The following is a 16,436-nucleotide window of genomic DNA, read 5'->3' as shown; positions in this document are numbered from 1 at the left end:
TTCCCACGTGGGACCCACCAGATATGTTTATCAATATATGAATATAATATATATATATATATATTATAATTATATTATTATTATTATTTTTCTACCAACGGTCCAGCAACAATTGCTGCTGGACGTTCAATCTGAACGGATGGTGATGGATAAATTTATCAAGGTGGGTTCCATCGCTTGAAAAATGTTTAGAAAGTGTGGATGAGATCCACATGTGGGGTGGGTCCTGTACAAAGGACGAACGGTGTGTATGCAACCAGCATCATGGTCGGGCTCACTTGGCCTGCTGACGCTAGGGCAGCAACGTGGCTGGTGTGGGGCCACGTCCAGGTAGATGGACGGCGTGGTTTAATCCCACGTGCCAGCAGACCAACGGCTACACACTGCATGTGGGTGGGTCCCACGTAGTGGTCACTCTCCCATATGTATATATTCATATAAATGTATATATTTTTTTTATTTCAAGAGGAGTCCAGCGTCTAACCATCTGGATGCCTGGACAGTGTCAAGGGTCCCACCGTCCATGGGATCTAGATGGTGTGGATGATATCTGCATGGTGGGTCCATGTGGTGCAGCCCACCCATTTAAGATCACTCTAACATTTGTGTTGTCCCTACATCTGGGCCTGTCCAGACAGACGGGTAGCAATCCCATCCGCTGGACAGTCCAGCAAGATGGGCCCATTGCATGGACGACATGGATTTATTACATATTTCATGGTGGGTCACACACCTCCTTATCATCATTACCATACAAAGGAAGAGAGAGAGAGAGAGAGAGAGAGAGAGAGAGAGAGAGAGAAGCTCCCACATTCCTTCTTCCTTGGCACTCCAAAGCTCCAATGGAGCTCCTTCAATGGTGGAGACGGCGATTCAAGGGTTAGATTTAGTGGGATCTTGCAAGGAAGGGGTTGTTTTGATGGGGTGTTAGGTCTCCAAGCTTGGACGTCCAAAGGCTCTTTGGTGCTTTGAAAAAGTGGGTAGAGAAGAGAGAGAGGTTGTAAAGGAGGGGAATGGGTGTGATGGGTGATGGGTTTTTTTTGTTGACTTTTGTGTGGAAAAAGGAATGGGTGTCATTCCTTGTTGGTGAAAAAGGGATGGATAGGTAAGGTTGTGTACTTGACTTTCATTGATGGATTGATGTGATGTTTAGGGTAGAGATTCTCTTGGGAATTGCGACGCATGGTGTTTTCCTCAAACTGAACGCGGGCATACATCTCTTAGCTTTTGTATCACCCCGGCGCGTAATACGTGACATCGGAACTGCGGTGATGGCGCGGTCGTTAGGGTACAAGTCTCAAGTTGAGCCGACTCTGGAATACGGGACACGACTCAAGGTTGCGTGCAACTGCCGATAACAGATCGTGGGTTGTCGGAATTCGACCGGGAGGACCGCAGAAGCCTACGGAACAGTACGAGATAGGATACTGGCCTTACAGTCTTCAATTATGATATGTTTATCTTTATGAAGAGGACGACGATGCCTTCCTGTCTCTCGCCTTTCTAATAGTAAAGGAGAGTTATCTCGTGATATCTGCAAGGGCAGAGGAGGATGGAATTGCAAAGAATCATCATTCTCTGCTAGAGAATTTGAAGATTCAGATGTATTCTTCAAAGGAGTACCAAAGGTTATCCATCCTTCAAGAGTATCAGCAGGCTTTGTTTCAGAAATATTATCTGCAAAAGAAATTTTTATTCAAAGTTGGCCCGAAGAGGGGGCACGACCTGTTTCTTCAAAGTAGTCAATGCCTTGGTCTTTCTGGTAATCTTTTAGGTAAGGAGGAAGAATCCATATAAGATGATCTACTAGGTAATAATTGTCCACCAAGTAATACTGATGAACCCACCAGTGCATCCAGTAATTAGAAGCACTAACTGGATTATTATAGCAAGAAATTATGAAATGCGATCCAGTATGAACGTTCAAGAGCTGCTTCCATATCAAGGCCCAATTATACGGCCCAACGCCATAACTCCTCATTGCTCTAGTGATAATATCATAAGTCTCTGGTACAGTTTGATTGAATCCAAACTGCCGAGCAAATCTACTTGGATAGTATGGTTCAAGCCAGAATACACTACCTTCCCTCATTGGAAGAGTACTGGATTGGATGGAGACAAGAAATATATGCTCGCCAAACGAGATGGAATCATCATCAACAACTGCTACGTCTTCGGGAGAGCTAACAAATTAATGAAAATTGATGAAGGTCGATAGGATCATTACTTTCTATCTTTCTAGTGACCCAGCCATTCGACTTCTCAATCATCTTTCTTAGTTGATAATGTTGAAGAGGAAGATGATCAAGATTCAAATACGCTCTTCCAGAGTCAGAAAATGTCCAAAGGAAGTACATTCCTAGCCAGCCTATGAAGAAATGTCATGGAGCACAAACAAGAAAAGATTCAGAGGTAGGGTCTTTAGAACCAGAAATGACATCTCCAAAAGCGCGACATAATAAACACAGAACTGGATGAGTTAATGAATATCTCTGACCCTCTGCCACTGCACCAGCGGCTACAAAGAGAGATGGTCTGATGATGTTCGTTTGTTTTGAATCGGGAAATATTACTAAGCTTAACCAGTAAGCTAGAAAAGTGGCTAATTCACAGGAAGAAACTGTACTCGGTGGTATTCTTAATGTTCTTGCAAATGGTCTTGAGTTCTTGATGGTTATGGCCTGCAAAGTTGTTAAGGTAGAGACAAGGTCATTAAAGCAAGACAATACAAATATATACAAGACCAAGATTTTGGAAATAAAGAGTAGGAAGAAGAAAGTGTACCACAACTTTCAAGAAAAATGAGCTAGCCATTCAAGAGAGGTAATGCGATCGGGCTGAGGGAAATTAGCCAGTGCACTGAAAAGTTCAAGCGTGGTCTTTGAAATCTCAGATTTGTTGTCCCTTGCGGAAGCTAGAGCGAATTCTCTATTAGAAGGTATATATGCATAAAAAATATTACCCATGATGGGAAGACCTGCTATGCAAAGAAGGTCCCATAAGGTAATACTCATTTTGCCCAAGGGAAGATGGAATGAGTTGATAATTGGAGACCAATGACTGAGGAAACCTCTGAAGATAGTTGCATCTACGTGAAAATGTTCTGACATAGCTATGATTGCATCAGAGAAGTTAATCTGCTCCAAGGTGGTGGTGTGTCTTCGAGCGACGACTCGAGCCCAGGCACTGTAGAAATTACGAAGAGACAGAAGACCTATTGCTGATAATTTTTCTATATTCCAGGGTAATCTTTCAGAAAAGAAGAGTTGCTGAGCAGTTTCGAAATAATGAGTAAGGAAAAGTAGCTGAGGATCGTGGCATGGATGTAAAAATCTCATTTTATGAATCCTGCCAGCTCTTTGGCAGGGTCTATACCACGTCAAGTTTTGGGATTGCTATCAGCAGTATGATCCTAGGGTGGAGTATTTGGTCCAACAAAGTTACTCGATTGGCTGGTAACCCAAAAATCACCTCTAATATGTTGTCTGTCTATAGTTAATTCCCATCTAAATCTGACAATACTAAAATAAGGTTAGTCAAAGACCATCCTTTGTTGAGAAACCTCTCTTGAGGATTTGTGTTCTTTTATTGAGTTGACTATTGTCACAAATTAAGGTTGTGATTTTTCAGTACGCACATGCCTGATTTTTCATCCGTGTCCCATAGACATCGTGATGTACACTTAATCATCAATGTACTTGAAATTCCTTACAAATGCATTGGGCTAGCATTACATATATCATTTCTTAAAGGTGGTTTGAAGTTACATGTCTTAAGTTTTTCTTCTATGCTAATTCAACTCCTCTATCCACCTCCTCCATCTCGGGCCACAACCCATCTACCTTAACATATAATCCAAGAACTTCTAAGTAATGTAGTCATATGCCTTCTCCGTGACCAAATGACAAATTGTGCCTTTAACTCCTTGCTTGTGCCGAAAGCCAATGCACTTGTAATCCATTAGTGTGTTGATAATGATATGTCTACCTACAATATGATGCAGGACAATTAACCACTTGCTCTAAAAGCTCGAACTGATAAAGCATGGCGAATTAATCCCTTTATTTCATAGCCCAGGCCCCAAATCAATGGGTTAAGTCCACGGTCAAACCCTCCTTGTGGGCCCCAAATCCATGGGTTCCACACGATGTCTATGGCCCACAACCTTAATTCAACACAGAGAAATTATGGCAATGACCAACTTAATAAAGAGGAGAATGACAATAGTCAACTCAATAAAAGAAGAATAGCAATGGCTAACTCAACAAATAAACGAGTGGCAATGCCAACTCAATAATAAGGAGGGTGGTAATGACCAACTCGATAAAGAAGAGAGTAGTAAGGGTCAACTCAATAAAGTTATAAAGGCAAGGGCAAGACTTGTATCCATAGCCCCACATAAATTCATAAAGATCACTTGTAATCAACATTATGTTGTAACCCAAAAGGGCAAATAATTGATGGTAAACCATATAATTGCAGAGAGAATTCACAGTAATATGAAAGCATGTAAAAGGCAAAATAAATATAATAACTTAAATTAGTGTAAACTTAAAGGATAAAACTCTCACCTTGGTTGTCTGGATGTCTTCTAAGGTTTAACGTTCGGGTAACTTTTTGGAATATTGATTCACCTGTTTTGATTTCGACTAAATGAGTCTAGAGTTTTCTAAGTTGAACCATGTATAAACCAAGTCATTTGGGACTTAGGTTATCTTCCACCGAGTCGACTCGGTTCTACCATGGTGGAGTTCTCCATTATTATATGTAAAAGAAATTTGAAGGAGAGTTATTTAGGGAAAAGAGGAGGGAAGATTCTCACCAAATGATGAGTTTGGCCTGACCTGAATTACGGCTGCCGTCTGATGGAACTCGATGTACGGCGCTTCTTCTTTCTTTCCTTCTTTCTTAATTGCTCTTTCTCTTTCTCTTTCTCTTACCATTTCTTCTCTTTTCTTTTTCTTTCTTTTCTCTTTTTCTCCTCACGTTTTCCCTACAATCTCTCTCTATTTTTGTCTATTCCTAAACGCCCTTGCGTTGGGTGTTTTATAGGAGTTTTTAGTCGGTTATGGTACGTATGCGAACGAGTCCTAGTTTAGCTGTTAGAAAAGTTTGCGCACAATGCATTTGTGATCCACATGATTTGATTCTTTTTGCTTCATACATAATTGATCTCCTTCCATCAGATCATTCTTGTCTTTATGGATGGGAGGGATTGATGGATGGATGGATTTAACCATCATTGCTCTTACACTGTTGGTTTGATATCCACACCAATTCTGGTCTTTACGATCCCACTAAGACTCATGAGTCAGGCATTGTGGTATGGAACATTGTGTCCGAGCTGTCGGTCTACGCTGGGGTGATGAGCCTCCCCGTAGTGACTAGTGAGCAATTAAGACTCATGAGTCAGACATGGTGGTATGGGACACTATGTCCAAGCTATCGGCTTATGCTGGGGTGACGAGCCTCCTCGTAGTGATCAGTGAGCATTGATGGAGGTGATAAACCATTCTTCGAATGGCCCCAGTCAAATTACCTAGCTGATGGTTGCGTGCTAGAGTACCGTTCGAACGACTCGGGCTTGAATGGAAGTGGGTGACGAGCCATTTTTCTTTATATGTTTTGGTTTTATATGACAAGTCCGTACCTCGGAACTGAGTGATCATACCCAGTATTGGATGACGATTCATATCAGGTTGATCCTCATACATTCAGGTATCACACCGTACATTTAAAATTGTTGATTTGTGAGATAAACAGGTGATACCTAAACTTGGATCAAGAGACATTAATAAGGAATCGCTACGTGCGGCAATGAGCCATGTGATCCGAATAAGGACTCCTGATATAACGCCGATATCCTAGCTTCGCCAATATATTGTATGAATGTAACTTAATAATTACTTGGCTAACATGATCATTCATCACATCGCATTAGTTTAGAATGTGTTAAGACAGGCGTTAAAGTCGCATGTTGAGAAAGTGTTGTCATTTGTGAACCAGGTGGTCAAAGTTGCGTGTGAGAGAGTGTTGTTTGGAAAGGACATGCATCATGTCATATCTTCATATCCACACATAACAAGTGTATTTAGAAATTATATGATTTTTTGTTTATCATTAACTATGCTGATTATATCGATAATATGTGTAACTTAGAACTAATGAAACCACTGAGTTAACTACTCACTCTCACCTGAGACGGTATTTTAAAACACCAACCATGCATATTATTGATGTAGGTTCTATTAAGGCCTCCGGCAGGTAGGCTTATATCAGTTTGCGCCACCACCATTATGTTCTGAAAGATTTAGAATAAACTAAAAATTTTATACTTTAACCATCTTGGGTATGTATATTCTGGCTTGTATAATTATCATTAGGGTGGACACCACTTTTCAATTGTACTTTGACTGTTTGCCCTATATTTATTAATTTTTGTTATCTTCGCCTCGCTTTGGTTCCGCTAAGTTGAATTGCACAATTCTGATTATTTGTGTGCAGAGTTAATGTGAATTAGAATGAAGACACATGTGCATTTTATTAAGTTAACACCTGGGAACTCGGGATCAGAGTCTATGTACTCGAGTGCCAATTTTCGAGATGTTACAGATGCGTATGTTAGCCGAGTAATTATTAAGTTCCATTCATCTAACATATTGGCAAAGCTAGGATACCGACATTATATTACGAGTTCTTATCCAGATCATATGGCTTATTGCCGCATGTAGCGATTCCTTAATAGTGTCCCTTAATCCAAATTTAGGTGTCATCCGTCTTTCTCATAAATCAACAATTCCAAAGGCACGGTATGATACCTAAATGTATAAGGATCAACTCGGTATGGGTCATCACCCAAACCAAGTATGACCACTCAGTTCCGAGGTTATAACAGCCCACAACACGCTGCCCCGACCAACTAGAGCACTATTTTCAAAAGGGGTCCGGATCAAATGGCTCACCCAACCCACGCTCGGACCATAACCTGGATGAACAGCGGCTGGGGCGTTACGGAGGTGAGGTCTTATCACATAAAACCAAATTATCACAAGGGCTCGTCACCCAATTCCATTCACACCCTGATCGTTTGAACGGTACTATGGCACGGAACCATCGGCCGGGTAATTTGATGGGGGGCCTTTCGAACAATGAGCTATCACCTCCATCAGTGCTTGCTGGTCACTACGGGGAGGCTCGTCACCCCAGCGTAGGCCGACAGCTTAGACAAGGTGTCCCATACCACCATGCCCAGCTCATGAGTCTTAAGGGGATCGTATCCCACTAACGGTTATGAATGGACCATCCATTGGGAACATGGTATGCTAGATTCAATTTAGTCATGTCATACATTGTGAACATACATAATCAGTCGGCTAGTGGACTAATTTAATTGCCCTTGGAGAACCCCGACGCAACTGGCATTAGGTGCAAGCATCCCATGTAGTCTAGCTACTATCGGTCGTTCGTATTCACCCAGGTTGATCAAACAAGCCTAGGGTGCTCGGCCTAACTAGGGTCACCCCTTGGTTTGACCGATTTACCGATTGACTCAACATCATAAGCAACCTAAGCATCACTGCAAACTTAACAATTGGTCATGCCATTAATATAGATTCTACGACACAACAACATAGGCATTTTATCAAACATGAGAGCATATATACAACGCTCATTTAATCACCTAGGCATTTTATCAAACATGCGAGCCTCTATGAAATAATACATTTACTAGAGCATTTAATCAAACATGTAAACATCAACAAATCAACACATCTGATCAAGCATTCAACCAAACATATGAGCATCATTAGAATAACACATTTAATCACCTGGGCATTTTATAAAACATGTAAGTATCCATAAACAACCAATGACACATATTGCAATCAAACTTGAAATATAGACATGCTAGCTATTTACAAACCATTCACCACGAGACATCATTAACCGAGACCCTCAAGGGTCGATAAAAAGCAACCTAGAAATAATGGTCCACACATTTGCAATAATTCGTCTGATTTAAAGTGTTCTTAAGATTAGGGTTATAGAGAAAATCCCCCAAAGCTTAAACAATCACACAAACCATTGTAAGGACTGGAAAGCCTAACCTAAAAGACTATATTGGAGAGTAAATTCCATTTCTTACCTCTAATCGCCGCTGAGAGAACTCTATAACGGATCTGAGAGTGGTTATGTGGCTATAAAGAGGGATGAAATAGTGAATGTGCGCAAAAACCCTCACACTTCCAAGCTCTCTCTCTCTCTTTCTCATCTTTCTCTTCTCCATTTCTCCTTTATTCTCTTATTGTAATTCGTATGGGAGGAGGGGGTGCCAACACATGGCCCTTATATAGTGCAAAAAGTACTGCAAATGGCCCTAATAACCATTTATCCATTATATTAACCCTAAGGGAGGTTGTTTTCCACTTATAGGCTCTTTCTGGGAGCTCATTGGCTCATCCACGTCAAAGAAAAGGTACCCCATTATAGGATCTATGGTTTGTTAGAATCGAACGGCAATCAGACACTTCGATCAACCGTGGGGGCTCCAGTTATGATAGATGGTCGTCGGTAATTGATCGGGGCTGTGGCTATACGAATATGAGTAGGGAAATAACCTTAACTCATACCTCAAGTTTGGTTGCGATCTAACGGTCGAAAAGCCACAACTTTTCGAAAAGAGCAGAAAGTCTATTTTGCTTAAGTTTCAGGCTTCAGTCTAAGGTATTTGTGCATCTCAAGCACTTGGCATCTAGCCCAAGTTGCACAGTTCTAGGTACTGTCTTGATTCTCCAGCCGCGATGGACATTAAACCCAGCGAGACGGACCTTATTCTATAGTTTCGGAACTAGTGACCCACTAACGAATGGTCTAGAACTTATTCAGGTAATTGAGGTATTTTTTGAATGAATTGGATAGCGAGGTTTCTTGTTTGCGATTATTAGGGTCCGAATTACTTAAGTTTATAGTGTGGCCAGTAGAAACGGCGATTCAGTCTTAATAACCCTAAATCGTTGGTTTTTAGGCTAAATGAGTAACTGAATTGATTTGATTTGTTAATTAAGATCTGACCCCCACTTGTCTCGGATTTGGGTAGATCTTTATTTAGTTACGATTATCTCGATTAGTCAGTGATAGGTTGGTTAGATTTGGACCTTACGTGAACAAATCCTGAGACTAAGCTCGATGTTTAAGTGATCGGGCGGATTCGTTGGCTTCCTACGGTTGATTGATCGGATTTGTGCGGTTCTTTACTAGTACCACCCGTGTATAGGCTCACTTCGAGCATCAAGGGCTAATAAGCGATAACATAAGCTAGTCATATCAAAGGTTTTCAAGGGTTTTTGGATATTCAAAATATCAAAAAAATATGAAACATTACAAAAATCTTTTTTTTTTTTTTGTTTAGCTTGTTAGTATACACCCTTGTTAGTACACACACTCCACTGTTAGCCACCCCCACTAGGGATCGATACCAAGACCTCAAGTGTTGAAACAAGGTATCTCCACTCAGTCTACAAAATCTTAGTTGATACTTCGTTAGCTCACTTCATGAGACTACCTAGAAACTACTAAAAATAGTAGCTAGAGGTTTCACCAGGCCATCAAAGTTCGCATGATCCAACATATGATCCACTTGGTTTGTCCAGAACATTAGTGTGTGGGTTGATCTTGGGGTTTGGACCATCTATCAAGTATTTTAAAAGTTGACCAACACTTTCATAATTTCGGATTGATTTATCGTGGGCTTTTAATTGTTGAATTTGAGTTTTAAGCATTGATTTGTTTTAAACCATACTTAATAGACATCCAATAGCTAAGATCTATGGAACTATACCTTGGGGCCACATGGGATATAATAGGGTTGGTGAACATGTTTAGTGAAATATTTTGACAATTGGAATATATGAATAAGAAGGTAAACAGGTTCCCTTCATAATAAGGTACATAAGAATTTGTAGGGTGGTGGAGCATCGGACTTGAGCTCCTCTTGAAACTCTAAGCTCCTCCCATTTAAGATTTTATTCGAGGAAGAGAAAGATAGAGGAGCCTTAGACGTCCCAGCCCCCCATTGGATACCCAAACTTGTGAGAGTTAGAGAGAGAGAGAGAAAGAGAGAGGTTGGAGGATGACGTTACGCCTGCATGCCCTTCATTTACATGTGTGGTCTACTCCTCAAATAGTATTAGATCTTAGCCTTGAAATGATATTCTAATGAAGGTTTTCCTTTACACCTGAAATAGATGGGGGAGAGACTTGCTTAGTCGGGGGATTGGCAGCAACACATTGATCAATTCATCGCGCGCAAGTATGACTTGCAATGAATAGTTTATATTTCTTTATGAAATATAACATGATCACTACGAAAATCCATAAAATTAATAATTAAAATGGGATTTTTGAAACTTTTACTCCCCGACATTTCATAAAAAACCAACACTAATCTACAAGATGAAGCATATATCTAAAAAATTACACCGATCAAACAATCCTAACCATCCAATTAATGGTTATCAATCATTAAAAGCGAAATTGTGAGTGATCTAAATTCCAAGGATAAAATCATGTTGTTAGTGTAATTTTCCTGTCATGCTACAGACACAGTTGGATGGCGACTTGGATAGTCTGGGATCTCGGATTGCATTATAGTTTACAACTATGAGCTATGTAGGTTTGAAAAAACACCATCATTGCCCAAAAAAGAATCTAGCCACACCCATGTGGATTTTTGAGCCTCGAGAAGTGGAACCAACCTCACCATTTCCATGTCTGAGAGAGGGAGTACAAAGAACATGACATGGTCAGTGGTTAGCAATGCTCAACCCTTTTGGTTCTGATAGATTTGTGGGTCAAAGTTCTCAGATCATGGGATTTAAATATCATGTCATGTTGGATTGCAGATTTCAGTGAAAAGGACTTGAAATCACCTTGAAGGACACCTGAGAGAGAGAGAGCAAGAGAGGATGATACATGTGAACATTGCTCGATCAGTGTGATTTTAGTTATATGCTACATCCACCATGGGACCCACAATTTGAATGGTGTGGATCGTTTTACATCAGTGCCACATGTGAGAAGGATAGGCGATCATCATTTTTTAGACAATGTAAAACTAACATAGAGACTAGACTTTTCCATACTATATTGCATTTATTAAATAGAAGAAGTGTTTTTATGTGATTCTATATATTCCTTCAAAAATGCTGCAACTTCTTAATATCAAGGCTCTTTGCTTTCATTAGCATTATCTTAGTTGTGGGGCATTCATTAGCATTCTCTTAGCTGGGGTGTGTGTGTGTGTGTGTGTGTGTGAGAGAGAGAGAGAGAGAGAGAGAGAGAGAGAGACGCTTTCATAACATTCTATTAGCTGAGAGAGAGAGAGAGGCTTTCATAGCATTCTATTAGCTGAGAGAGAGAGAGAGAGAATGGCTTTCATAGCATTCTCTTAGCTGGATGAGAGAGAGAACAGCTTTCATAACATTCTCTTAGCTGAGAGAGAGAGAGAGCTGTGTGGCTTTCATTTATGGGGTTTTCCTCCTCAGTTCAGAGGAGATGTGGTGCAGTTCAGATGTCACAAATAGTGGAATCACCGTGCTACTCGACTAGTTGAGTGCACTGCTCGACCGGTCGAGTGGGCCACTTGACCAATCGAGTGGTGCTCGACTCAAAGTCCAGCGAGTTTTTGGTTTTGGATCTTCGAGGTGCTCGACCAGTCGAGGTTACACAAATTTGAGTATGGATTTTGTGCGTACTGCGTAAATTTGAAGCGGTTTCACAAGAGGTGCGGAAGGGAGTTTCCTAAACTATAAATATGGGTCCCTGGGGCTTTTCTAGGGTATTGAGAAGGCTTTCTAAAGCTATTGTGCTAAGGGTTTTTTACGGCCAAGGTGAGAGAGAGAAAAAAAGAGAGAGAGAAAGCTTGTGGAATGGAGGTTTATACTCGTAGAGGTGATCTATTGTGCAATCGACGTCTTAGCTCGTTTACGTCCTCGTAATCGGTGAGATCTCTCCATTTTTTTATTCTCTTATTGTTCATCCACTCCTGCGTGAGTGGAGAAGGTTTGATCCAAGTGGTGTATGCTTGTGATTGGTTGCAATGTTCTACTTCATAGTAGATTGTTGATCTAGACGAGGTCCCGTGGTTTTTACCTCTTTGAGGGTTTTCCACGTAAAATTCTTTTGTATCGTGTGGCTTGTGCTTTGATTTATTCTATTGCTTTATTATCTCATAATTCTGGTGTTTATGGGAGGCTAGATCCTAAGGTTTTGTACAACAACCCCTAACAAAGTGGTATCAAAGTGTTCAAGTTGGTTGAACGTGGTGGGATCAGTTCTGAATTATGGAAGGTGGCTTATCAAGGATGATTAAGGCTAAGATGGAAGACTTGCTTTATTGCAAGGACTTGTATTCTCCAATTCAAGACATATCAGCAAAATCAAAGGATATGATAAATGATGATTGAAAGAAGTTGGACCAGAAGGCAATGGGGTTTATAAGACAACTGTTGGATGATTCCGTATTCCACCATTTGTCTACGGAGACCTTAGCCGCTAGCCTATGACTGAAATTACAAGGGTTGTATGAGAGGAAGACAGCAATAAGATTTTTCTGATAAGGCGACTTGTGGATCTCAAGTTCAAAGATGGTGATTTTGTGGCTAAGTACATGAATGAGGTCAGCAATATATTGAACCAGCTCTCCGCGATGAAGATGGTCCTGGATGATAAATTACGAGCTTTGTTATTGCTTAGCTCATTGCCTAATAGTTTAACTCCGTGCCAGATGGAAAAGTGTCCATGGAACAGGTAACCAGTTGTCTCTTTGATGAGGAGACAATGAGGAAGTCTTAGGGGTCTACTCAGCAAGAGGCCCTTGTGATACAAGATCGAGGAAGAGGAAATAACAAAAAGGAAGGGAAGGTCCAAGATAAATCAAGAGGCAGGTTGAGTACTAAGAAGGATTTTGAATGCTATAATTGTGGCAAGAAGGGCCACTATAAGTATGAATGTCGTAATAAGAAGAACGATAATAAAGAAAAATGAAAGGAGAAATAAGATGAATCAGATTCTACTGTGGTCGCTTTAGATGGTGACGTTGTAATTATTCTTTCTGCAGATCATAATTTTTGTCTCATAGCTACTAGTCAGGACACCGACTGGGTGATAGACTGGGGAGCCTCGTTTCATGCCACTCCACGGAGGATTTCTTCACTAGCTATAAGTCAGGTAACTTTGGGACCGTGAAGATGAAAAATTCTGGCATATCGAAGACCGTAGGGGTCGGTAATATTTGTATGAAGACCGATGTGAGCTGCACATTGATTTTTATGGATGTGAGACACATTCCAGACCTTTGCCTCAACTTGATGTCGATGGGAAGGTTGAATGATGATGGCTATAAAAGCCGATATTTTGGTGGGCGCTGGAAGCTCATCAAGGGTTCGTTAATCACCACCAGAGGAAAGAAGTGTTGTACCCTTTACAAGGCAAGTGCCAGTGTGTGCAAGGGTGGGTTGAACGCAGCGAAAGATTCAGCTATTGACATGTGGCACAGACGTCCAGGCTACATGAGTGAAAAAGGCTTCAGCTACTAGCAAAGAAGCGGCTCCTTCCATACGTGATAGGTATACCTCTCAAAGCCTGTATTGATTGTTTATCAAGAAAATAACATAGAATTTCATTTGTTAAATCTACTTCTCATGTTAATAAAGTGCATGCATTAGATTTGATTTATTCTGGTGTTTATGGTCCTATGAAGATAAAAACCTTAGGTGGGGCATTGTATTTTGTCACTTTTATAGATGATGCATCTAGGAGGGTTTGAGTTTATGCTTTGAAATCTAAGGATGAAGTCTTTGGTGTGTTTAAATTGTTTCATGCTATGGTCGAGAGAGAGAGACAGGTAGACCATTAAAGTGGCATCCACACTGATAATGATGGTGAATACATTGGTGACTTTCATGAGTATTGTAAGTCCCTGGGTATACGGCATTAACAGACGGTTCCCAAGACACCCTAACATAATGGTGTGGCTGAGCGTATGAATCGCATCATTGTAGAGAGAATCAGATGCATGCTATCCCATGTGAAGTTGCGCAAGATGTTCTGGGGAGAAGAAATGCATACGGCAGCGTATTTGATAAACAAGTCTCCATCAGCTCCGTTGAATAGAGAAGTACCTGAGAAGGTGTGGACTGGACAAGTTCTATCGTATAGTCATCTCAAGGTGTTTGGATGCAGGGCATCCATTCACATACTAAAGGACGAGAGGTCCAAGCTTAATACGAAGATCAGGTAGTGTGTGTTCTTGGGGTACGGTGATGAAAATTTTGACTACATATTGTAAGATCCGATTGAGAAGAAGCTCATTAGGAGCAGAGCTGTGGTTTTCTTTGAAGATTAATATATTGAAGACATTTGTAAGCCAAAGAAGTTACAGCCTAGTTCAGGTCAGCTAGAGGACATGGATCTGGTTATTCCTCCCGTGGTGCCTAATGACAGGGAGTAAGCAAGATGTAGAGGATGAGGGAGTTCCTACAGAAGATGGACTAAGGGAGCATCTCCCGCCTGATCCACCTGTTAAGCCACAGGTGAGGAGGACATCTAGGGACAGACAGTTGTCCAAGAGGTACTCGCCGCATGAGTACATTATGTTCACTAATGGGGGAGAGCTAGAAGATTATTCTGAGGCCCTAGCCGACAAGCATAAGGAGGGAGTGGTTGAAAGCTATGCAAGAGGAGATGAAATCCTTGCATAAGAATCACACCTATAATATGGTAAAATTGCCTAAGGGCAAGAAAGCTCTGAGCAACAAGTGGGTGTTCAAAAAGAAAATTAAACAGAAGAATTCACAAACAGGGTTCAAGGCCAGACTTGTGGTAAAAGGTTTTGGTCAGAGGAAAGGTATAGACTTCGAGGAGATATTCTCACCAATGGTGAAAATGACATCTATACAGGTGTTGCTTGGGTTGGCGGCTAGCATGGACTGGAGATAGAACAGTTAGATGTTAAAACTGTCTTTCTCCATGGTGACATGAAATAAAAAAATCTACATGCACCAACTAGAGGGCGAAGTCAAGGGCAAAGAGCATATGGTGTGTAAGCTGAGGAAGAGCTTGTATGGGCTGAAACAAGCTCCACGTCAATAGTACAAGAAGTTCGACTCGTTCATGTTAAAGCATGGATATAACAGAATGGAGTCGGACCACTGTGTATTCACGCGCAAGTTCTCAGATGGTGATTTCTTAGTTTTGCTATTATATGTTGATGATATGCTCATTATGGGTAAAGACATCAAGAAGATTAGCAGGCTAAAACATGAGTTGGGCAAGTCGTTTGCTATGAAAGACTTGGCCTCGGCTAAACAGATCCTAGGAATGGAGATAACTCGTGGCAGAAGTAGCAGAAAGCTTTGGTTGTCACAAGAGCGGTATATTGAGAAAGTCGTAGAGTGGTTGAATATGAATGCAGCGAAGCTGGTCAGTACTCCACTAGATGGTCACTTCAGATTAAGCGACAGACAGTATCCCAAGATGAAGACAGATGTGGATGAGATACAGAAGATACCCTACGCGTCAGCGGTAGGAAGTTTGATGTATGCTATGGTGTGTACGCGCCCAGACATAGCATATGCGGTTGGTGTTGTTAGTCGATATCTTGTTAATCCTGGCAAAGAATATTGGGTAGCAGTGAAGTGGATATTGAGGTGTCTAAGAGGCTAATCCAGGTTGAGCCTATGCTATAGTGACGGAAAACCTGTGTTAGAGGGCTACACAGATACAGATATGACAGGTGACATAGACTCCAGAAAGTCTACATCGGGGTTCATGTTCACGTTTGCAGGGGGAGCAGTCTCTTGGCAGAGTAAGCTACAGAAGATCGTATCATTGTCGACGACAGTGGACAAGTATATTGCGGTCATATAGGCATGTAAAGAGATGCTTTGAATGAAGAGGTTCTTATAAGAACTTAGCCTGAAGCAGTAGGAGCACGTGGTCTATTGCAATAGTCAAAGTGCTATACACTTGAGTAAGAATTCAAATCGAAGCACATAGAGATTCGGTATCACTGGATCAGGGATACTTTGGAATAGAAGGTGTTACAGCTTGAAAAGGTCCACACAGACGATAATGGGTCAGATATGATAACCAAGGCTTTGCTCAAGGGCAAGTTTGAGGTTTGTAGAAACCTGGCTGGCTTGAAGAAGGTGAATTCCTCCTGAGTCGGAAATAATGAAAGATTTGATGGAATTTTCCTCCTTAGTTCAGAGGAGATGTGGTGCGGTTCAAATGCCACAAATAATCAAATCACTGCGCTACTCGACCAGTCGAGTGGTGCTCGACTCAAAGTCCAGCGAGCGTTTGGTTTTCGATCTCTGAGGTGCTCAACTAGTCGAGGGAAATACTCGACCGATTGAGGACTCTGCTCGACCAGT

Source organism: Magnolia sinica, chromosome 11 (assembly GCF_029962835.1).
Source record: "Magnolia sinica isolate HGM2019 chromosome 11, MsV1, whole genome shotgun sequence".
Classification (NCBI taxonomy): Eukaryota; Viridiplantae; Streptophyta; class Magnoliopsida; order Magnoliales; family Magnoliaceae; genus Magnolia; species Magnolia sinica.
This window is presented reverse-complemented; position numbering follows the sequence as displayed.